The sequence below is a fragment of the Dendrobates tinctorius genome, unplaced genomic scaffold (genome assembly GCF_039654945.1).
Source record: "Dendrobates tinctorius isolate UK_male_01 unplaced genomic scaffold, ASM3965494v1 ptg000137l, whole genome shotgun sequence".
NCBI lineage: Eukaryota > Metazoa > Chordata > Amphibia > Anura > Dendrobatidae > Dendrobates > Dendrobates tinctorius.
In genome coordinates this window covers 1,758,477-1,782,947 of record NW_027361805.1, presented here as the reverse complement: position 1 = coordinate 1,782,947, position 24,471 = coordinate 1,758,477, and the positions used below count along the sequence as shown (strand labels likewise).

General features: G+C 44.0%; 1 long non-coding RNA gene across 1 annotated transcript in view; it reads left to right on the top strand.

Moving 5' to 3' along the window:
* Positions 1 to 2,388: 2,388 nt before the first annotated feature.
* The window catches only part of LOC141048595 (uncharacterized), a 28,233-nt gene continuing 6,150 nt past the window's right edge, over positions 2,389 to 24,471 (top strand). Inside the window, exon 1 of the long non-coding RNA XR_012220098.1 lies at positions 2,389 to 2,545. This is a non-coding gene — a long non-coding RNA (uncharacterized lncRNA). The remainder of the gene's footprint in view (positions 2,546 to 24,471) is intronic.

The following is a 24,471-nucleotide window of genomic DNA, read 5'->3' as shown; positions in this document are numbered from 1 at the left end:
AGCTTGTGTCAGCCTTTTCTGTATCTCTAATCCCGTTGTATCAGTATCTTTGTTTTGCGTCCAGTTCACACCAGAGTTCTGATTTAGTGGGGAGAGGTCATGTGGCCTCAGTATTTTTGCATATCAGACGTGTTGGATGTTTCTTAGGGTTTTTTACGTGATTGCAGACAGTATCCTTTTCTGTCCTGTTCTATCTAGACAGTTTGGGCCCCAACATTTGCTTACTCTATTTTTGGCCTGTGTTTTGTGCCTCATCTTGTCTCACCGGCAATATATGTTCGGGTGCTATCTATTCCTTTGGGGTTCTACTGCGGGGCAGTTTAGCTTTCCCATTTCTCTCTTTAGGCTTTGTTAATTATTTGGCTGTGCCGAGGCGTCTAGGGCATCGTAGGTACATCCCACGGCTAATTCTAGATGTGTCATCAGTTTAGGGGTCTGCAATCCACTAAGCTACCAACCTCTCTGGTTATCTGGTTACCTAGACTATTCACCTGTTATCCACCTCGGTTACCTAATCATAACAAATCGCGATTCCGCCCGTGGCTGTTAGAGGCACATGTGAGCTGTTCAAAACAGCTGACGTGCCAGAAAAGATGTGGGCTCAGCGCTGGAGCCCACATCAAAGGGAGGGAGACCGACATCGGCGTACTATTACGCCTGATGTCGGAAAGGGGTTATAAAATGCACATATGTGGTATCGTTGCATCCATAACAGTCAGGTATATCAAAATATAAAATGAATTATCCCAATGGTAAATTTGTAAAGAGAACAAAAGATTGAAGCACCAGTATTGTCTTTTATTGGTCCACGCTACTCCGCAAACAAATGCAATGAGAACAGATCAAAACGTTTTAATTTCAAAATGGTATTGAATTGTATTAGCTCGCCGTGCAAAAAACAAGGCCTCGCACAACTCCATCGACTGAAAAATGGAAAGATGACAGGTCTCGAAAAATGGTGACACAAACAAAAAAAGTTATATTTTTTTGTACAAATTTCTGAATTTTTGTTTTCACTACTAAAATAATAAAATAATGGGGAAGTTTGGTATTGCTGTTATCATGATGACATGGATTGTAAGGTTATTTTTACCGCCACATGAAAGCTGGAAAAATTAAACCTTAGGCTGCGTGCACACGCTGCGGATTCCGCTGCGTTTCCGCAGCGGTTTTGGCCGCTGCGGACAAGCAGCAGTTTTAGCTGCGGTGTACAGTACCATTCATTTGAATGGAAAAACAAAAAACGCTGTGCTGACGCTGCGGAAAAAAACGCGCGGATTTGCTGCGGTTTTGAATCCGCAGAAAGAATTGCATGTCAATTCTTTCTGCAGAAACCGCTGCGGGTTCCTATCTCCACCATTGTGGAGATAGTGAATCCGCAGGACCAAACCGCAGGCAAAACCGCAGATAATCCGCAGGTCTTTGGACCTGCGGATTATCTGCGGTTTTTGCAAAATCCGTGCGGATTAATCCGCAGCGGAATCTGCAGCGTGTGCACACAGCCTTAAAACTCAATGTTCGAATTGTGCACATTTATTTGTGCATTTTCATTGCACTTGGATTTTTTCCCTAAATTCCAATGCAATCTCTGGTCAAATGACTGGGGTCATTCACATAAAAAAAATACTGTAAAAAAACAAGTCTTCATACGGCTATGTGGATGGAAAAATAATAAAAAATATTAATTGGATGAAAGGTCCAAAAGAAGCAACCCACAAAACCGGAAAATGGTTGTATCGGCAAAGGGATTTGTAGAGTAAGGCCGGGGTCACACTTGTGAGAAACTCGTGCGAGTATCGCATCTCAATGCCCGGCACTGCGACTGGCACTCAGGACCGGAGCGCTCAGCTTCATAGAAATACATGCAGCCGCACACTCCGGTCTCGAGTGCCAGCGGCAGTGCCGGGCATTGAGACGCGATACTCGTGCTTTCTTGCAAGTGTGACCCCGGCCTAATAAGAAAAGTCTGCAGTCACTTTGTGTGTGAACACAGACTGAGGAGTGGTGACAATGTGCACGCTGCCACCAGTCTCTTGTATTTCCAGCACCAGTGAGTGGACACATGACAGTAACTTGTACACTTGGGTCATGTCCCCTCTACATTCTCTGTCGCTTTTCTCAACGCTAATTTTTATTGTGCTTCTCAGAAAATCCCTTTTATAAGAAGCAATTTGCAGAGTTGCTTGATTTTTACAAATACTTTGCAATTTGCCCATTAAAGAATGTGAGAATAACACGTTAATGAATTAGTGAGCCAGTTATTAGTTTAGGGGCTGTGTATATTTCCCTGCGCTGTCAGCCAATATTATATTGGGCGTAGTGGTGCAGGAAGCCATTATGCAGAGCTGACAGGACAGCCTTCCCCTCACACGTGTCATTACAGTCCCGCCCCCTATAATAAGTCACTGGCTATGAGGCGGCCAGCATTCATCAGTAGCTACTAGTTCTGCCTGGGCGGATGAAGATGGGCAGGGTGGAGTACTGGCTGGAGATGTTCACCTCATCGCCATGTGTGGAAGACATCGCAAGGAGCCTACAGGAACTGGTGAGGAGCGGGGCAATGCGCGGGGATACCACTATTGTCTGGTTACATTACAGCGCGGGGGTAGAGACTTCTTGTGTTCTGTCCTAGAAGCTGTTCGTGCAGGATAAAGGTTTTATTATGTCACAAGTGAGAACTGCGCGATAGAATCTGTCATGCCGGTGTTTGTAACTGCGCAGTTCTGCTGCACCTGGAGCAGGCGACATAGACTGCGGGCAATTTCGGCGGGAAAACGTGAGACGTACTACGCCTACGCACAGTAGATAGTGGTCACAAATTGGCGGGAAGCGCGGTCACTGGTAGGCGGGAAACGTGGTCACTGGTAGGCGGGAAACGTGGTCACTGGTAGGCGGGAAACGTGGTCACAGGTAGGCGGTACTGCTCATATTTCTGTATAAAGATTAGCGGCACTGCTCGTGATATTTCTGTATAAAGATTAGCGGCACTGCTCGTGATATTTCTATAGAAAGATTAGCGGCACTGCTCGTGATATTTCTATAGAAAGATTAGCGGCACTGCTCGTGATATTTCTATAGAAAGAAATAAGCAGCAAATCCGTTGAATTGTAGAAGTAGCGAAATAAATAGCATGGACCTAATGTTCAGTAGTTTCATGCCTGATGGCCGGCTTTATGTATTGCACTCGCAAAGGGTATCCATATAAAGAGGTGGAAATTAATATACAACCGTCTTGGCAAATAGCGCAAGCTAAATTGGCGGGAAGCGCGGTCACTGGTAGGCGGGAAGCGCGGTCACTGGTAGGCGGGAAACGTGGTCACTGGTAGGCGGGAAACGTGGTCACTGGTAGGCGGGAAATGTGGTCACAGGTAGGCGGTACTGCTCGTGATATTTCTGTATAAAGATTAGCGGCACTGCTCGTGATATTTCTATAGAAAGATTAGCGGCACTGCTCGTGATATTTCTATAGAAAGATTAGCGGCACTGCTCGTGATATTTCTATAGAAAGATTAGCGGCACTGCTCGTGATATTTCTATAGAAAGAAATAAGCAGCAAATCCGTTGAATTGTAGAAGTAGCGAAATAAATAGCATGGACCTAATGTTCAGTAGTTTCATGCCTGATGGCCGGCTTTATGTATTGCACTCGCAAAGGGTATCCATATAAAGAGGTGGAAATTAATATACAACCGTCTTGGCAAATAGCGCAAGCTAAACTTAGTACTGCATTAGTAGAACAGTTACTGTAAGACCTGTTTCACACATCTGTTTTTTCCCGTCAGTCAAGATCCGCCAATTTTTAAAAAAAGGATCCACCAAAAAAGGGGCAGATCCGTTTTTTACACCCATAGACTTACATTATTGGCGGATCTTGACTGACGGTCGTCCGTCACACGTTATTGTACGGACCCGCCAAGATTTTAGCGGCTCCCGGGCGGATGAGAGGAACCCTGCAAAGTTTTTTTGCAGTGACGGTCTGCTATTTTCACTCTGGGAAGCATTTTAACCCTTAACTACCGTCCCGGGAGCCGCTAAAATCTCTCTCATCCTTGTCTATCTCCTTGTCTGCCCCTGCGCAGAGTTCACTGCAGCTGGAAATAGGTGGAAAGCCTTTTAGGTCACTTTCACCTGACAGGATTTTGATGAGTGTTTAGATGTAGCGTGTAACCCCTTTTCTGACCCGGTGATTGATTAATTGTTTGCGCTTCCGCTTTTTCCTTCTCTTCCAAGAGTCTTTTTTTGTTTTATTTTCCGACATAGCCATACTAGAGCTAGTTATTGTGCAGCACCAGTTGTACTTTGAATCACACCATCTATTTTACCATATAATGTAATGAAAAACGGGGGAAAAATGTCTCAAGTGGTGTGAAAAAATTATTCTGCCATCATTTTTTTTAAATTTTGTTTTATAGAGTATAGTGTGATAACGAAAACATGGAAACAGGATTCTCCAGATCTGTACGATTACTGCAGTAACAATGTTGTAATTTTATTTTTTATGGATTAGGCCTGTTTCACAGTTAAGTTTTCTAGCGTGAGTCAAAATCCGTCAGCGGAAAAAAACGGATCCGACGGATTTGCCTGGCGGATCTGTCTTTTTCCCCATAGACTTGTATTAGCGACGGATTGTGACGGATGGCCTTCCGTTTCGTCCGCCGTGCGACGGATCCGTCATAAAATACCTGTCCATCGGCCGGAAAAACGTCCAGAAGAACGTTTTTTGTCTGTGTAGAAAAGACGGACGGTGATGGATTCGTTGTCTGGTAGAATGGATGCCTATTGGCGACGGATCCGTCGCCGTCCTTCACATGGCGGAATCCAGTGACGGATGCTGCAACAAATCCGTAAAAAAGACTGATCTGGTGCATCAGTTTTTTGCAATCAGCAGTGGATCCGTTTTTTTCACAATTTGAAGGATTGAGACTGATTCCAAAAGACTGAAGTGTGGAACAGGCCTTAGTATGCAAGGAGTTTGACAGTGGCATGTTTTGTTAGGGTGCCTGACCTTGTAAGACCCGGGCTACACTGACTTTAGCCGCGACACGTGTCCCATGGCAAAGATCACTATGTGCTGTTACTATGGTGCACCACAGCGTAATTCAGGTGAATGGCGGTCGCATTACAACCCCAAGGATACCACAAGAGGAAAGTCACAAAAAGGCTGACTTGCGCTATGTGCACGACGAGTTGTACTTTTGAACGACACCATTGGTTCTGTACTAGAAAAACGGGAAAAAAATTCCAAGTGCGGTGAAATTGCAAAAAAAGTGAATTCCCACTCTTGTTTTTTGTTTGGCTTTTATGCTAGGTTCACTAAATGCTAAAACTGACCTGCCGTTATGATTCTCCAGGTCATTACAAGTTCATAGACACCAAACATTTCTAGGTTCTCTTTTATCTAAGGCTACTTTCACACTAGCGTCGTGTGACGTACGTCGCAATGCGCCGTTTTGGAGAAAAAAACGCATCCTGCAAAGTTGTCCGCAGGATGCGTTTTTTCTCCATAGACTTGCATTAGCGACGCATTGCGACGTATGGCCACACGTCGCATCCATCGTGCGACGGATGCGTCTTGTTTTGGCGGCCGCGATGCACACAAAAACGTTACCTGTAGCTTTTTGTGCGTCGTGTCCGCCATTTTCGACCGCGCATGCGGATCCGTTTTTTTTGGAAAACGGCGGATCTTGACTGATTTGAGAAAACTGATGTGTGAAACAGGCCTAAGCAGTAAAAATGCAGCAAAGATGCAAATCTTTTTACAGCTGTGTTTTTGCTGCAGATTTGACTGACTCAATTGAAGTCAATGAGTCAAAAACACACTGTAGAAACGCAAAAAGAATTGACATGCTGCGGAAAATAAAACGCAGCAAATACGGACAGAAATTTCCTGATCGTGTGCACAACACTTCAGGATTGTCATTGAATTACCTTGCAATAAGTATTCCATTGCGTTTTTGGACCATTTAGGCTAGTTTCATGCTAGCGTTTCACTGACCTGCGTTGGTCTGTGCACGGCCGCCGCTAAGCTCCGCCGCTCCGCCTATGGGCGCATAACGCTGCATGCGACCTGCGTACCCTACCTGCGCCAAACGCACAGTGTTGCATTTTGGTGCGCTCGGCGCACCGTTAAAAGGACGCATGCGCCGACAAACGCATACCTGTGCACGGCCTGCGTACCCACTGTTAAAAATGGGGTACACAGGTCGCATGCAGCGTCATGCGCCCATAGTCGGAGCGGCCAGGGGGCGGAGCTTAGCGGCGGCCGTGCGCAGACCGACGCAGGTCAGTAAAACGTTAAAAAAACGCATCGTGTGCACATAGCCATTGACTTCTGCTTGTCAAGGTACTCAATGTCACTGCATTAGGGTACATTCTCACGTTCAGGATCTGCTGTGGAAATGACGCTGCATAACGTCCGCACCTATTATGCAAACTAGCAGATGCGTATTTACCTTTTTTACACATGCGGGAAGGTGCCATGATTTTAATTTTTAAAATTTTGTTTAAATGCAGATTGCACATTTTCTGTTAGTACAATAAACCTCATTTGAATCCAGAAATATAACTGAGTCCATCAGTTATTAGATATATGAAACTGAAAAAGCTGTTGCAAAAAACAAAATTGTTATAAAGAAAAAAGGTTAACATTAATAGGGGTGCCCAAACTTTAACATATGACTGTATAATCAATTTTTAATACAAAACTAATTTATATTTTTTCTATTTAGCTGACATTTTAATTAGTGGGGGTGTCTAACCATGACGCTTGCACACCTCACTTACGGCAGCCATGGGCATAAAAGAGCCTGCGGTCGAACAGCGACTACATCTCTAGCATTGAGGCCGCTTCACCTGCTGATTAGCTGTGATCTAGGCATGCGCCCTGGGCTGTCCAGGTCACAGCTGTGGGAGGAGATTGCGGCCATTTTGTTGTACCTCGGAGCGTAAGCTGTGGGCTTCATTTTCTCGTCATCGCACGCACTGGACAGTGCGATGACAGGAGCTGCATGGGGAAGAAGATGCCAGGGAGGGGAGGTCCGGGATGAGTGTCTGCAGTGCCTCTCCTCACCGACCTGTTCAGAGCACAGCAGAGAGATCATCACACTGTTGTGCTCTGTGCACACTGTGTTTGAGTGCGCATTTGTATTTTCCTGTGTGTTTGATCGTGCATGTGTATTATCCTGTGTGTGAGCTGCATGTGTCTTATCCTGTGTGTGTGTGCGTGCATGTGTATTTTTCTGTTTGTGTGAGCGAGCATGTATATGTATCTTCCTGTGTGTGAGCATGCAGGTGTATTTTCCTGTGTGAGTGTGCATTTGTATTTTCCTGTGTGAACCTGCATGTATGTGTATTTTCCTGTATAATCGTGCTTGTGTATTTTCCTGTGTGTGAACGTGTATTTGTATTTTTCTGTGGGAGCATACATGTGTATTTTCATGTGTATGCGCGTGCATGTGTAATTTCCTGTGTGTGTGAACATGCATTTGTATTTTACTATATATAGTAGAAGAGATCAGATGATCGCAGCATTAAGAAATACGGTATAAAGGTTAAAGATACAGTGGGTACGGAAAGTATCCAGACCCCTTTAAAATTTTCACTCTTTGTTTCATTTCAACCATTTGGTAAATTCAAAAAAGTTCATTTTTTCTCATTAATGTGTCTGCACCCCATCTTGACTGAAAAAAAACAAATGTAGAAATTTTTGCAAATTTATTAAAAAGAAAAGCTGAAATATCACATGTTCATAAGTATTCAGACCCTTTGCTCAGCATTGAGTAGAAGCACCCTTTTGAGCTAGTACAGCCATGAGTCGTCTTAGGAATGATGGAACAAGTTTTTCACACCTGGGTCCCCGATTCAAGTGAGTGGGTCCTAGTACAGTTCTGGTACCTGAACCCGTACTTTTTATAACTATTCAGCTGGACCCTTACATCCAGGCGTCTGCCCACCTCTATAAGGCCGGGGTCACACTAACCGAATACGGTCAGTATTTTACATGCGTAATACGGATGAATGACCCCTAAATAGTGCTCCGTATGTCATCCGTAATCAAGGTGTGGTCGCGTATTTTGCGCATGTAAGCATCCGTATGTAATCCGTATAGCGAGATTTTCTCGCAGGCGTGCAAAATGGACATATAATGGAACCCTATGACAGGGTTTCTAACAGAAACCAAAGAATAGATATAGACACATAGAATGCATATATATAAATATATATATGTATTCTATGTGTCTATATCTATTCTTTCGTTTCTTTATTAAACCTGTCGGTGAGTTTACTGTATAGCGCACTGAATTGCCGGCTTTGCTAAAAGACACCGGGTGTGTATTTCCCGCAAGTCACATGTGTGGTCCGTGTGTAATCCGTATTTTTTGCGCATCCATAGACTTGCATTGGCGTACTACGGCCGTAGTACGCTGACAATCGCAGCATGCTGCGAGTGGCACGGAGCGTAGGATACGGATGAGAAATATACGGCTGGTGCGAGGGACCCCATAGAGAATCATTGGTCCGTGTCTAATGCGTGCTTTTAGCGCCTCTCACTCGGCTGTATTCCTCGCCAGTGTGACCCCGGCCTTAAAGTATGAAAAGTGATTTTTGCAATAAATACTGGGACATTTTGCTTGAGATAAACATGTTAGTGATGCTGTGTGCAATATGCTAATGACCCTTGGCTCACACCAGAGCAGGAGCCGAGCGAGTATCAATGCTATTGTTCTCTGATCCTCTCGCACAGAGAGGATTGGAGCACAGCTTCGGAGGAGGCGGAGAAATTAATTTCTCCATCTCTGCTGTCGGCGTATATCGCACTGCACTCGGGTGACATCAGGGTGCTGTGCATTGTCACTCACACCCATAGACTTATGTGTATGAGTGAGCCGAGTCATGCTGCGATTGTTCTCGCATGCCGATATAGCATGCGAAAATAATTGCAGATCTGAGCTTTCCCTAGAGTTACACTGGGCTGAGAGCTATGCGATGTTTTCTCGCATAGCACTTGGCCGTGTTGGACAGTAGTGTGACTCCGACCTACTACAAGTTTACAAATCATGGCTATTTCCAGTACGTTACTGTAACCACAGATTAATTACTAACCATACAGAAATTAATAGGCTGCAGATATCAAATCCTCAGCATTGTTCAATTTGACCTGCGGTCACAAGGCTGTGGACTAGTCTGTGTCCATTTTTGTGGAGTTGGAGTCGGTGTAAAAGGAACAGACTCCTAAAATACATAACAAATCGAGTTGTGCTGTAAATGTTTCATAAGAATTCGGGAAAGATATTAAATGTTCTTTTCCTGATCTAAGGCTTTTAGTTGAGATGAGTCTGTACTGCACTTTATGTACAGGCTCAGTAGTGACCAGTGCTGTGGGGTCAGAGGTATGAAATGTCTGTTCTGTTCCTGATCTAAGGATCTGTGCTTTTAGTGGAGGTGAATCTGTGCTGCACTTTATGTACAGGCTCAGTAGTGACCAGTGCTGTGGGGTCAGAGTTATGAAACGTCCTATAAATGTCTGTTCTGTTCCTGATCTAAGGATCTGGGCTTTTAGTGGAGATGAATCTGTGCTGCACTTTATGTACAGGCTCAGTAGTGACCAGTGCTGTGGGGTCAGAGTTATGAAATGTCCTATAAATGTCTGTTCTGTTCCTGATCTAAGGATCTGGGCTTTTAGTGGAGATGAATCTGTGCTGCACTTTATGTACAGGTTCAGTAGTGACCAGTGCTGTGGAGTTATGAAGCGTCCTATAAATGTCTGTTCTGTTCCTGATCTAAGGATCTGGGCTTTTAGTGGAGATGAATCTGTGGCTGTCCTTTATGTACAGTCTCGGTAGTGAGGCAATGCTTTGGGGTTGGAAGTCTGGCAAATTGAGTTGTCGGTGGTTTGGTTACGGACTCCACAGCCCTGACTGTGGATTTTCTCAATGGCTTTTGGAAGAGATTTTGTAACATCTCATTCTCAATGCTAGTATTGTAGTATGCAACTACTTCTGGATGTAAAATCTGCACTAATTACTACCTGAGTGAACATATCTTTGCCCTCCATATCCATGCTCTCCAACTCAGAAGAATTCACCCATGTATGAGTAAATTCCCTACCTAACCAGCCCTGTATAACGTTCAGTTAAATAAATGTTTTAAAAAAACATAATGTCTCCATTTCTTATCTTAATTAGGGCTTTGACTAGTCGATGAGGAATTAATTTCCCCAGACTAGTTATCCCTTTCTCCATGGTATCACGAGCCGGCGTCATCACCAGCCCATGCAAATCTTTCATATGCGTGCCGCTCATTTAGGCTGCACCTCTGTAGCTGGGTATACGCTTCCTGGTTTCAGAATCGTATTGTGAATGACCAGAAGAAGCCATCTTCTGAAGTTCCAGTCATGTGCAGTGTGCATCTGAAGCCTAAAAGCCTACACTCAGCTAGAGATCCGCAGTGATGCTGGCGAAATGAGTGGCGCACATGTGCAAGATCTGCATGAGTTGGCAATGACTCTTTGATCTTTCACGGCACCTGCGCACTGCACATTTTTGCCAGAGAAGTGTGTGTGTATATATATATATATATATATATATATATATATATATATATATATATATATATATATATATATATATATATATATATATATATGAAAAAAAGTATTTAGTCAGTCAGCAATAGTGCAAGTTCCACCACTTAAAAAGATGAGAGGCATCTGTAATTTACATCATAGGTAGACCTCAACTATGGGAGACAAACTGAGAAAAAAAAATCCAGAAAATCACATTGTCTGTTTTTTTTTTCATTTTATTTGCATATTATGGTGGAAAATAAGTATTTGGTCAGAAACAAGCAATCAAGATTTCTGGCTCTCACAGACCTGTAACTTCTTCTTTAAGAGTCTCCTCTTTCCTCCACTCATTACCTGTAGTAATGGCACCTGTTTAAACTTGTTATCAGTATAAAAAGACACCTGTGCACACCCTCAAACAGTCTGACTCCAAACTCCACTATGGTGAAGACCAAAGAGCTGTCAAAGGACACCAGAAACAAAATTGTAGCCCTGCACCAGGCTGGGAAGACTGAATCTGCAATAGCCAACCAGCTTGGAGTGAAGAAATCAACTGTGGGAGCAATAATTAGAAAATGGAAGACATACAAGACCACTGATAATCTCCCTCGATCTGGTGCTCCACGCAAAATCCCACCCCGTGGGGTCAGAATGATCACAAGAACGGTGAGCAAAAATCCCAGAACCACGCGGGGGGACCTAGTGAATGAACTGCAGAGAGCTGGGACCAATGTAACAAGGCCTACCATAAGTAACACACTACGCCACCATGGACTCAGATCCTGCAGTGCCAGACGTGTCCCACTGCTTAAGCCTGTACATGTCCGGGCCCGTCTGAAGTTTGCTAGAGAGCATTTGGATGATCCAGAGGAGTTTTGGGAGAATGTCCTATGGTCTGATGAAACCAAACTGGAACTGTTTGGTAGAAACACAACTTGTCGTGTTTGGAGGAAAAAGAATACTGAGTTGCATCCATCAAACACCATACCTACTGTAAAGCATGGTGGTGGAAACATCATGCTTTGGGGCTGTTTCTCTGCAAAGGGGCCAGGACGACTGATCCGGGTACATGAAAGAATGAATGGGGCCATGTATCGTGAGATTTTGAGTGCAAACCTCCTTCCATCAGCAAGGGCATTGAAGATGAAACGTGGCTGGGTCTTTCAACATGACAATGATCCAAAGCACACCGCCAGGGCAACAAAGGAGTGGCTTCGTAAGAAGCATTTCAAGGTCCTGGAGTGGCCTAGCCAGTCTCCAGATCTCAACCCTATAGAAAACCTTTGGAGGGAGTTGAAAGTCCGTGTTGCCAAGCGAAAAGCCAAAAACATCACTGCTCTAGAGGAGATCTGCATGGAGGAATGGGCCAACATACCAACAACAGTGTGTGTCAACCTTGTGAAGACTTACAGAAAACGTTTGACCTCTGTCATTGCCAACAAAGGATATATCACAAAGTATTGAGATGAAATTTTGTTTCTGACCAAATACTTATTTTCCACCATAATATGCAAATAAAATGAAAAAAAAAAAAACAGACAATGTGATTTTCTGGATTTTTTTTTTCTCAGTTTGTCTCCCATAGTTGAGGTCTACCTATGATGTAAATTACAGACGCCTCTCATCTTTTTAAGTGGTGGAACTTGCACTATTGCTGACTGACTAAATACTTTTTTTCCCCACTGTGTATATATATATATATATATATATATATATATATATATATATATATATATATATATATATATATATATATATATATATATATAAGTTGTGGCCAAAAGTATTGACACCCCTGAAATTCTGTCGATAATACTCAGTTTCTTCCTGAAATGATTGCATACACAAATTCTTTGGTATTATTATCTTCATTTAATTTGTCTTAAATGAAAAAACACAAAAGAGAATGAAGCAAAAAGCAAAACATTGATCATTTCACACAACTCCAAAAATGGGGCAGACAAAAGTATTGGCACCCTCAGCCTAATACTTGGTTGCATAACCTTTAGCCAAAATAACTGCGACCAACTGCTTCCGGTAACCATCAATGAGTTTTTTACAATACTCTGCTGGAATTTTAGACCATTCTTCTTTGGCAAACTGCTCCAGGTCCCTGATATTTGAAGGGTGCCTTCTCTAAACTGCCATTTTTAGATCTCTCCACAGGGGTTCTATGGGATTCAGGTCTGGACTCATTGCTGGCCACCTTAGAAGTCTCCAGTGCTTTCTCTCAAACCATTTTCTAGTGCTTTTTGAAGTGTGTTTTGGGTCATTGTCCTCCTGGAAGACCCATGACCTCTGAGGGAGACCCAGCTTTCTCACACTGGGCCCTACATTATGCTGCAAAATTTGTTGGTAGTCTTCAGACTTCATAATGCCATGCACACGGTCAAGCAGTCCAGTGCCGAGGCAGCAAAGCATCCCCAAAACATCAGGGAACCTCCGCCATGTTTGACTGTAGGGACAGTGTTCTTTTCTTTGAATGCCTCTTTTTTTCTCCTGTAAACTCTATGTTGATGCCTTTGCCCAAAAAGCTCTACTTTTGTCTCATCTGACCAGAGAACATTCTTCCAAAACGTTTTAGGCTTTTTCAGGTAAGTTTTGGCAAACTCCAGCCTGGCTTTTTTGTGTCTCGGGGTAAGAAGTGGGGTCTTCCTGGGTCTCCTACCATACAGTCCCTTTTCATTCAGACGCCGACGGATAGTACGGGTTGACACTGTTGTACCCTCGGACTGCCGGGCAGCTTGAACTTGTTTGGATGTTAGTCGAGGTTCTTTATCCAACATCTGCACAATCTTGCGTTGAAATCTCTTGTCAATTTTTCTTTTCCGTCCACATCTAGGGAGGTTAGCCACAGTGCCATGGGCCTTAAACTTCTTGATGACACTGCGCACGGTAGACACAGGAACATTCAGGTCGTTGGAGATGGACTTGTAGCCTTGAGATTGCTCATGCTTCCTCACAATTTGGTTTCTCAAGTCCTCAGACAGTTCTTTGGTCTTCTTTCTTTTCTCCATGCTCAATGTGGTACACACAAGGACACAGGACAGAGGTTGAGTCAACTTTAATCCATGTCAACTGGCTGCAAGTGTGATTTAGTTATTGCCAACACCTGTTAGGTGCCACAGGTAAGTTACAGGTGCTGTTAATTACACAAATTAGAGAAGCATCACATGATTTTTCGAACAGTGCCAATACTTTTGTCCACCCTCTTTTTTATGTTTGGTGTGGAATTATATCCAATTTGGCTTTAGGACAATTCTTTTTGTGTTTTTTTTTAATTTAAGACAAATGAAGATAATACCAAAGAATTTGTGTTTGCAATCATTTTCAGGAAGAAACTGAGTATTATCTGACAGAATTGCAGGGGTGTCAATACTTATATAATCTGTGTGTTTTGAGGAATATTTTGTTTGAAAATGATGTGTAATGACAGAATTGCTGTATGTGAAAGCTCATGTTAAAATCGCATTACAATTGCAATGCATTCGGATGTAAATCAGATGCTAGGTGTGAGAAATCGGATTGTATTCGCATGATACTCACATTATACTCCTGCAACTCTTAGTAGGGGGACTCAGACCGATTTTTCATACGGTAAGTGTGACCCCGGCCTTGGGCTGATGTGGTGATTTTAATTACAGCAGGTTCCTACCTACCCATAAATGCAGTCATTACTGAGAGGTGTCACATTCACCCAGGAATTCAGACATCAGCCTAAGGCCGGAGTCACACTTGCGAGTGTGATGCGGGAAACTCGTGCAAGTCTCTCGCATCAATACCCAGCACTGCCGCCGGCACTCGGGACCAGAGTCTGCGGCTGCACAGAATATGCAGCTGCACACTCCTAAGTGCCAGCAGCAGTGCCGGGTATTGATGTGAGAGACTCGCGCGAGTTTCTCGCATCACACTCGCAAGTGTGACCCCGGCCTAAGAGATGTAATCATATAGATAGGAAGGGACATATAAGTCTTATGAGACCACCTCGACGTTGGTCGATGGGCAGACATGATTTGGCCAAATTGTGCAAAACGTCTTATTCGTTTTTTGTCAGTAGTTTATAGATTGAAAGAGCAATTTACATTTTACTCAAAAATATACCTATAAAGAGAAAAATCAGACAAACTGAAAATTTTGCAGAGGTCTCTTAATTTTTTACAAGAGCTGTGTGTGTATGTATGTGTATATAGATTAAATTTAAAAAAAAAAAAGCATGATTATTTCACAAAATAACCCCCCCCCCGTCCAAAAAAAAAAAAAAAAAAGAAATTCATGAATTGCTGGTTTTTGTTCATTCTGCCTCCCGAAAATCAGAATGAAAAGCGATCAAAAAATGTCGTGTGCCCGAAAATGGTGCCAATAAAAACGTCAACTCGTACTGCAAAAAACAAGACCTCACATGACTCTGCGGGCCAAAATATGGAAAAATTATAGCTCTCAATATATGGTGATGCAAAAACTATTTTTTGCAATAAAAAGCGTCTTTTAGTGTGTGACAGAAGCCAAACAGAAAAACCCGCTATAACGCCTCTTTCACACGTCCTGATATTTCCAGAGATATTAGTGTCCGTGTGTGTAATACTTGTGTCACGTGTGGCATGCGTGTGCCGCATCAGTACTACGAGGACGGTTGTCAGGGAAGAAGCCTTAAGGCCCTTTTACATTTAGCGATGCACCAGTGATCCCGACAATGATACGACCCGGTCAGGATCGCTGGTGCATCGCTAAATGATCGCTAATGAGCTGTCACACAGGCAGATCTCACAGCGATGCAGCGCACGATACTCACCTTTCACACACAGCGATGAAGACGTCCTCCCGCCCGTCTCCATGTGTCGCGCTCGTCACAGCAGGAAGCCCCAGCAGGAAGCGCCCGACAAGAAATGGAGCCGGACATTCTCGCGCGATCAGCGATGGACAGCGGGGGAGCCGGTCGGAGGTAAGTATCACACATAGCGATATCGCTATAACGTCACAAAATCGGTGACGTTTTAGCGATATCGCTATGTGTAAAACCCCCTTTAGAGTAAGCGCTGTTCGCTCTCATCATTCTCCCGTGCTCTGCCGGTGATCGGCACAAGCAAGGGATAATGATGAGAGCCGTGTTCAGCACCCGGTGCCGGGGAACAGCACTTACTGTAACGCTTCTTCCCCGGCGCCAGTGCGTGTCACATGGATGACATCCATGTGTTATGTGTATACACGTGTGCTGGATGTTTTGAGGCCTGTGCTGACATTAAAGAACAGACATGTCAGCCTGTTTTGCCCATGGACACACGGTCTGTGGAAACACACTGACATGTACACACACCCATTCACTTGAATAGGCAAATAACGCTCCGTCCCTCCCAAGTTTCTCCGCATGGGCGCCCAATGGTATAAAATTATGTGACACACCCATGGTGTCAATATGATCACTGCATCCCTAGATGAATTCATTCAAAGGTGTAGTTCGTAAAATGGGGTCACTTATGGGGGGTTCTGTTGTTTTGGCACCTCATGGGCTCTTTCAGTGCGTCATGGCACCTGCAAACCATAAGGCTGAGTTCACACGTGGCGTTTTTTTCGCGTTTCCGCGGCTGTTTTAACCGCGCGATTTTGCCGCGAAAACGTGAAAAATAAGCATCCCATGCATTCCTATGGGATTCAGCAATGCTGTGCTAATGCTGCGGTTTTTACCGCGGCGGAATCGCTGCGAGGTAAAAAACGCAGCATGCTCATCAATTTGCGGAATCGCGGCGATCCCGCACCCATAGGAATGCATTGTTCCGCTTACTTCCCGCATGTGGCTGTGCACACCATGCGGAAAGTAAGCAGAACAATTGCGGATGGTACCCACGGTCCGGAGGAGAGGAGACTGTCCTCCGGGCTTTGGGTACAATATCCCTGTAAAAAATAGAATTTAAAATAAAAAATATTGTTATTCTCACCTTCCGACGTCCCGCGCAGCATTCCCGCCTCTCTCCACGGTCCCGGTCCCAGTAATCCTTTGCGAAAATGCCCGCGATGGCGTCTGTTCTCGCGGGATCGCGAAGTCTCGCGGTCATTCGCGCGACATCATCGCGAATTACCGCGAGACATCGCGATCCCGCGAGAGCGGACGCCATCGCGGGCATTTTCGCAAAGGATTACTGGGAACGGATGCGCGGGACGTCGGAAGGTGAGAATAACACCATTTTTTTATTTTTTTTACATTCTATCTTTTACTACTGATGCCGCATAGGCGGCCTCAGTAGTAAAAAGTTGGTCACACTCTTCAAACACTGTTTGATGAGTGTGACCAACCTGTCAATCAGTTCTCCAAGCGATGCTACAGATCGCTTGGAAAACGCTAGCATTCTGCAAGCTAAATACGCTTGCAAAATGCTAGTTTTTCCGTGGGAAAATCGCGGGAATTTAAAATGTGATTTTCCCGCGGAATGGAATTCTCTCGGTAATTTCCGCGATTGTTCCGGTACGTGTGCACTTAGCCTAACAGTAAAATCTGGCGCTCCTTCCCTTCTGAGCTCTGCCATGTGCCCAAACAGTGGTTTTCCCCCACATAATGGGGTATCGGTGTACTCAGGACAAATTGCACAATAACTCTTGGGGTCCAGTTTCTTCTGTTACCCTTGGGAAAATAAAATATTGGGGGCGAAAAGATCATTTTTATGACTTTATTTTTATGGCTCTACGTTATAAACGTCTGTGAAGCACTTGGGGGTTCAAAGTGCTCACCACACATTTAGATATGTTCCTTGGGTCTAGTTTCTAAAATGGTGTCACTTATGGGGAATTTCCACTGTTTAGGCACATCAGGGGCTCTCCAAACGCGACATGGGGTCTGATCTTAATTCCAGCCAATTTTGCGTTGAAAAAGTAAAACAGCGCTCCTTCCCTTCCGAGCTCTGCCGTGTGCGCAAACAGTGGTTTACCCCCACATGTGGGGTATCAGCGTACTCATGACAAATTGCACAGCAACCTGTGGGGTCCAACTTCTCCTGTTACCCTTAATTAACCCCTTAAGCCCCAAGAGTGGTTTGCACGTTAATGACCGGGCCATTTTTTACAATTCTGACAACTGTCCCTTTATGAGGTCATAACTCTGAAACGCTTCAACGGATCTAGGCGATTCTGAGATTGTTTTCTCGTGACATATTGTACTTCATGTTAGTGGTAAAATTTCATTCATATAACTTGCAATTTTCCAACTTTGAATTTTTATGCCCTTAAAATAGGGAAATATGTGACACAAAGTAATTACTAAATAATATTTCCCACATGTCTACTTTACATCAGCACAATTTTGGAAACAATTTTTTTTTTTTATTAGGAAGTTATAAGGGTTAAAAGTTGACCAGCGACTTCTCATTTTTACAACAAAATTTACAAAACCATTTTTTTTAGGGACCACCGCACATTCAAAGTCAGTTTGAGGGGTCTATATTGCAGAAAATACCCAAAAGTGACACCATTCTAAAAACTGCACCCCTCAAGCTACTCAAAACTACATTCAAGAAGATTATTAACCCTTCAGGTGTTTCACAGGAGCAGAAGCAACGTGGAAGGAAAAAATTAACATTTAACTTTTTAGTCACAAAAATGATATTTTAGCAACCTTTTTTTTATTTTCCCAAGGGTAACAGGAGAAATTGGACCCCAAAAGATGTTGTCCAATTTGTCCTGAGTACGCTGATACCCCATATGTGGGGAGGAACCACTGTTTTAGCGCATGGCAGGGTTCAGAAGGGAAGGGCACGTTTGACTTTTTCAACCTAAAATTGGCTGAAATTGAGATCGGACGCCATGTTCCGTTTGCAGAGCCTATGATGTGCCTAAACAGTGGAAACCCCCCACAAGTGATCCCATTTTGGAAATGACCCCCTAAGGAACTCATCTAGATGTGTGGTGAGCACTTTGAACCCCCAAGGGCTTCACGGAAGTTTATAACGCCCGGGCGTAAAAATAAAAAATCATATTTTTTCCACAAACACGATCATTTAGTCACCAATTTGGTATTTTCCCAAGGGTATCAGGAGAAATTGGACCCCAAAAGTTGTTCAATTTGTCCTGAGTGCGCTGATACCCCATATGTGGGGGAGAAACACTGTTTGGGCACACGGCAGGGCTCGAAAGGGAAGCAATGACGTTTTGGAATTCAGACTTTGATTGAATGGTCTGCGGGCGTCATGTTCCGTTTGCAGAGCCCCTGATGTACCTAAACAGTGGAAACCCCCAGAAGTGACCCCATTTTGGAAACTAGACCCCCTAAGGAACTTATTTAGATGTGTGGTGAGCACTTTGAACCCCCAAGTGTTTCGCTAAAGTTTATAATGCCCGGGCGTGAAAATATAAAATCCTATTTTGTTTCCACATAAATTATTTTTAGTCTCCAATTTTTAATTTTCCCAAGAGTAACAGGAGAAATTGGACCCCCAAAGACGTTGTCCAATTTGACCTGAGTACGCTGGTACACATGTGGGAAAAAACTGTTTAGGCACATGTCGGGGCTCGAAAGGGAAGTAGTGACGTTTTGGAATGCAGAATTTGATGGGTCTGCTGGCGTCATGTTCCGTTTGCAGAGCCCCTGATGTGCCTAAACAGGAGAAAAACCCACATGAGACATCATTTTGTATACTGGACTCCCAAAGAACAAATCTAGATGTGCCCCCAACTACACTAATGTAAATTAGTAGTGCATGGAGGTGTGGTACAATTTGAAGCAATCCTTCATACACAGGCCAGGTTTTTCGGGGCAGGTGTCGCACTGGTAAATGGTGTCCTTGCGTATTCCCTTTTTGTAACACACTCGGCACCTTTTTTGCGGCTTACCTTTTCTACCAGTTGGCGGGACCACCCCCGGAAAATGCTGACCTGGTACGATACGAGCACCTTCAGTTCCGGAAGTACTGGGACCCGCTCCTTCCTGAGCGCCAAACATCAGGGCCTTAACCACTACCTCCTGGAAATGAAGGTACGACGTATTGGTGGGGTGTGCACATTGTGACAGCAGGAATGCGTTGAGCATTGCCATTTGTACGATGTGCACCGCCAGCTTTTTGTACCACGCCCTTGCCTTTCTGAGAGCATTGTACGGTTGGAGGTATTGATCGGAGAGATCAACGCCCACCATGTTTTTGTTGTACCCCACTACACAGGTTGGTTTTCTGACCTGTGTGGAGGTACCCCCGTACAGGGCAGAGGGTGCTGCCATCACCGTGTATGGTGGTCAAGAGATGGACATCCCTCTTGTCCTTGACCACCAGCAGGTGGTCGCTACATTGGGCTCTGCTCTCACCTTTTCTGAGCATCTGCCCAAGTAGCGTCTTCGGAAGGCCTCTCTGATTTTTGCGGACAGTACTGCAAGCTGCGGTACCTCGCGCAGAGAGGGATTTGTAGAGTGGGATGCTGGTATAAAAGTTATCAGTGTAGAGGTGATGACCTTTATCCAGCAGTGGGTGAATCAAATCCCACACCATTTTCCCACTCACTCCCAGGACAGGGGGACACTCAGGGGGTTCAATCCTGGTGTCCTTTCCTTCGTAGACTCTAAACCTGTGAGTGTACCCTGAGGTGCTCTCACAAAGTTTGTAGAGTTTGATTCCGTCCCTGGCCCTCTTACTGGGCAGGTATTGACGGAATCCGAGCCTTCCCTTGAAATGGACCAAGGACTCATCCACGCTGATGTTCCTTTGGGGCACGTACACTTCAGCAAACTTTTTGTTGAAGTGTTCGATGACCGGCCGAACTTTGAACAGACGGTCAAAGTTGGGGGTCATCTCGTGTGGGACACAGTGCATTATCGGTATAATGCAGAAACTTGTGGATGGCCTCAAAACGCGTCCGGACCATGGCCGAATTTCCGGCTTCTTCAGTATCCCCATGTGGAGGACCAGGCCCCAAAACTGCATCATTTCAACTGCGTCCACAGTAGACCAGTTGGAATATGTTGAAATCGGGTTTTCCGCCAAAAATTGACAAGCGTACAAATTAGTTTGCACCACCATGAGGTTAACAAAATCCTCAGAGGAAAAAAAAGACTTTGAAAAAGTTTATTTCTGTGAGGCCGGTGGTGTCAAACTTGATTCCTGATTCTGCCACAAAATCAGGAATCAGTGGCTCGTAATTTTCGGGGGGCGAAGTCCATACAGGGTCTACTGAATCCGCTTCGGGCATGGTGGGCACTGCCTCATCTTCTGTCCTGGAGTGTCTGCGTGGCGGTTCCGCAGGACCCGAGGAGGAAGATGAGGAGGGGGAAGAGGATGAAGAATCCGAAAAATAAAGAAAAGTCGGATCGTCATCCTCACTATCAGTGTCTGAGGCAAGGTAAGAATATGCTTCCTCCATTGAATAGCGCTGTTGGGACGAACGCGATGGGCGGGACATTTTTTGTGAAAGTGGTGCTTGGGTGTACTTTATTTACAACTATGTGTAGGTGTGGGGGGGCTAGTGATTCGTGCACACTATCCTGTAAAGAAAAAGCTAAAAGGAAATGGGGAGAAAAATACATGTGAAAGGAAAAGTCTAAAACAGCAGGCCCTAGCTCTGATAAGTGAACGGCGTCACTTATCAAAGTTCAGTGGCGGCTGCTGGGTATGCGTACAGGTGTGGTGCAAGGGGGGCTGAAAAAAAGGAAATCAGCAGGCACAAGCTCTGATAAGTGAACTGTCACTTATCACAGTTTGGCGGCTCTGCAATGCGAATAAGGAGTTGGCGCTAAGGGGGCTGCTAAATGTGCGCACAGAGGCGGCGCAAAGGGGGATGGAGGGGGTAAAAAGTGGGGGAAGGGGGGATGAAGAGAGATCGGACATGTATCAGGGATTAGCACTTACACTTGTAGTTAGGTGGCGCAAAGAGAGGGTGAAAAAAAGGAAATCAGCAGGCACAAGCTTTGATAAGTGAACTATGTCACTTATCACAGTTTGGCGGCTGTGGGATGCGAATACGGAGTGGCGCAAAGGGGGGTGCTAAATGTGTGCACAGAGGCGATGCAAAGGGGGATTGAGGGGGTAAAAAGAGGGAAGGGGGAAGGGTGGGGATGAAGAGAGATCGGACAGGGATTAGCACTTATGCTTGTAGTCAGGTGGCGCAAAGAGGGGGTAAAAAAAAAAGGAAATCAGCAAGCACAAGCTATGATAAGTGAACTATGTCAACTTATCAAAGTTTGGTGGCTGTAGGATGCGAATACGGAGCTGGCGCAAAGGGGGCTTAGGGAAACAAAAAAGCAAGCACGAGTGTTATTTGGTGAACTGCGTCACCAATCAACGCTCGGCGGCTGCTAAATGTGCGCACGGAGGTGGCGCAAAGGGGGGGTGGAGGTGGGTTTAAAGAGCGGGAAGGGGGATTTGGGGGGATGAAGCTAGTTTGGGGGGTGAAGCTAGATTGGGCAGGGATCGGGGATCAGGCAATACTTACAGTTGTAGGTTTTTCTTCTTTCTTTAGCAGGTATTGTGATGCTACAAGCTGCTATGGCACCACAATACCCAGCACACCAGGAGATCCAGACGTATGACCGCTCTCTAGGGAATCCTCAGCTAGTGTGAGGCAGGGCTGTGGAGTCGGAGTCTGAGTTAGTTTTGGTTGGAGTCGGTAGAAATGTACCGACTCCAGCTTTAAAAAAAAATGTATTAATATTTCATAATTGAACTTTCATATGAAATTTATAAATGTTACTCAAATATATATGTTCTATCAAACTATGAACAACAGTGATAAGCAGTTCTGCTGGAGATAGAGACATTTCTTACTTCTTGTGTGTCACTGTTCTCCACTGTCCTTATCTAATCTTATACTTGGTTAACCTCATGCTGCCCCAACCCCCCTACTTACAATGTATGAAACTGAAAGTGAAAATATGTTGGAAATTCTTAGTAGTAAAGCTCCTCCTCTAGACTAGATCATACTAGGTGTGCATCTTCCAAGCATCTCACAGCTGCCTGCTACTCAGAAGAGGAAGACTGTAAGAAGTATTATCCTTTCAACAAACTTTGCATCAGTTAACTGTGAGTACATGAGGAATAATAACAGTATTACTGACCACTATATCAGTTGTACGACCTGGCAATAATTTTGTACAATTGTTTTTAGGAAAAACAATTGTCATTTGGATTGTGAATGCAGAATTAAAAACCTGAGAATGTCAAAGAAGCATCACATTAAATCCGCTGTATTTGAACATTTCACCATCACTCAAGATAGAAAACATTATGTCTGTCAGTGTATGACAAATGATCCAGACGAAAACAAATGCTGTGAAGCCAAGATGAGTGCATATTCAGGCAAAGATAAAAATGCTCCTACCAGAGCTTCTAATCTAAAGAGACATTTACAGCGCTTTCATCCAGAAGTACTGAAAGCAGTGGATGAGAAAGACTGCATCCAAACCAATGAACCAGTGCCCAGCTCTTCCAGCCAAACAAAGGAGCAGAGAACTTTGCAGCCATCAGTTGCAAGATATTTTGTCAGTGACAAAGTTACTGTGACAATGACAGTAGATACCAGGGCTGTGGAGTCGGAGTCGGAGCTCATTTTGGTGGAGTCGGAGTTGGAGTCGGTATAAAATGGACCGACTCCTAAAATATATAATAAATTGGGTACAGTAATTCAATGCAGGATGTGCTGAATATTTTTTTTATAGGAGTTTGGGAAAGTTATGAAATGTCCTATAAATGGCTGTTATATTCCTGATCTAAGGCTACATTCACACACAGCGTTTTTCCTGTGTTTTTTGAGGATATGTTTTTCAGCTGCAAAAGCTGATCATCTTTTTAAAAAACTGCATCACCTGAAAGGTTTTTGAGCTCATAGATAATGTTTTCAATAGCAAAAGCAGATTAGAAATCTGCTCTATCTATATCTCCATTTATCCATATCTGTCTATCCATATCGTATCTGTACCAAAAAGAATGAAAACGGGTAGTAAACCAATATATATTCTGTTCTATCTAAATATCTTGATTATTGGATCATAAAAATGATTAAATGTCTGAGGTTCACATTGTACTACAATAAATTTTTCACTTAAATATAAGCAATATGTGTGGGAGGTGGAGTCGGTGTAAGGGAAATTGAGGAGTCGGAGTCGCAGGTTTGGCTTACCGACTCCACAGCCCTGGTAGATACATTTAAAAAACAGATCATAGAGCTTGTTGTAAAGGATAGTGTGCCTATTTCATTATTTTCACGACCAGCTTTTATGTGTCTGAATGGGGAAATGGCCCGCAAGCTTGGTGTTTCTCTGGAGAGAGAGAGTATTAGAAAATTAGTAATCGAAGAAGCTTTTAAACAAAAGGAAGAACTTAAAAAAACTCTCAAGGGACGCTTTCTGTTTCTTAAAATGGATGCCTGCACACGTCACAGAGTGAACTATTTTGCCATCAATGTCAGATTTGTTTGTGACAAAAATGAAATAGTTACCAAGACATTGGCAGTAAAAGACACCAAAGCTCATCACACCAGTGAGTTTCTCCAGGTCTTGGTGGAAAAGGTTCTGCAAGACTATGAACTTAAAAAAGAGCAATTTCTTTCTGTCGTAACTGACAATGCTTCAAATATGATAAGTACTATTAAGCTAATGAATGAGAGTAATGATGGTGACCAGCAGCTAGAAGAACATTCTGGGTCCACAGACACAGAAATGTTTGAAATAGAGGAACACAGTATTGTAACTGAGGAGCAAACTGAAGTTGCTTCAGATGAACAGCAACATGATAGTTTAGATGATCTTGTTGAAACTGTGTCAATATGTTCTTTCATTCATCACATGCGCTGTGTTGTGCATACGCTACAGCTGGCTATAAGAGACAGTCTGCAAGAAGGACATGCTGCTGCACTGATTGGCAAGGTGAGAAAATTGGCTACTGTTGCCAGAACCCCTAAAGTTGACTCAATTTTGAAGAGACGTGCTGGAAAAGGGGCAATTATTGATCA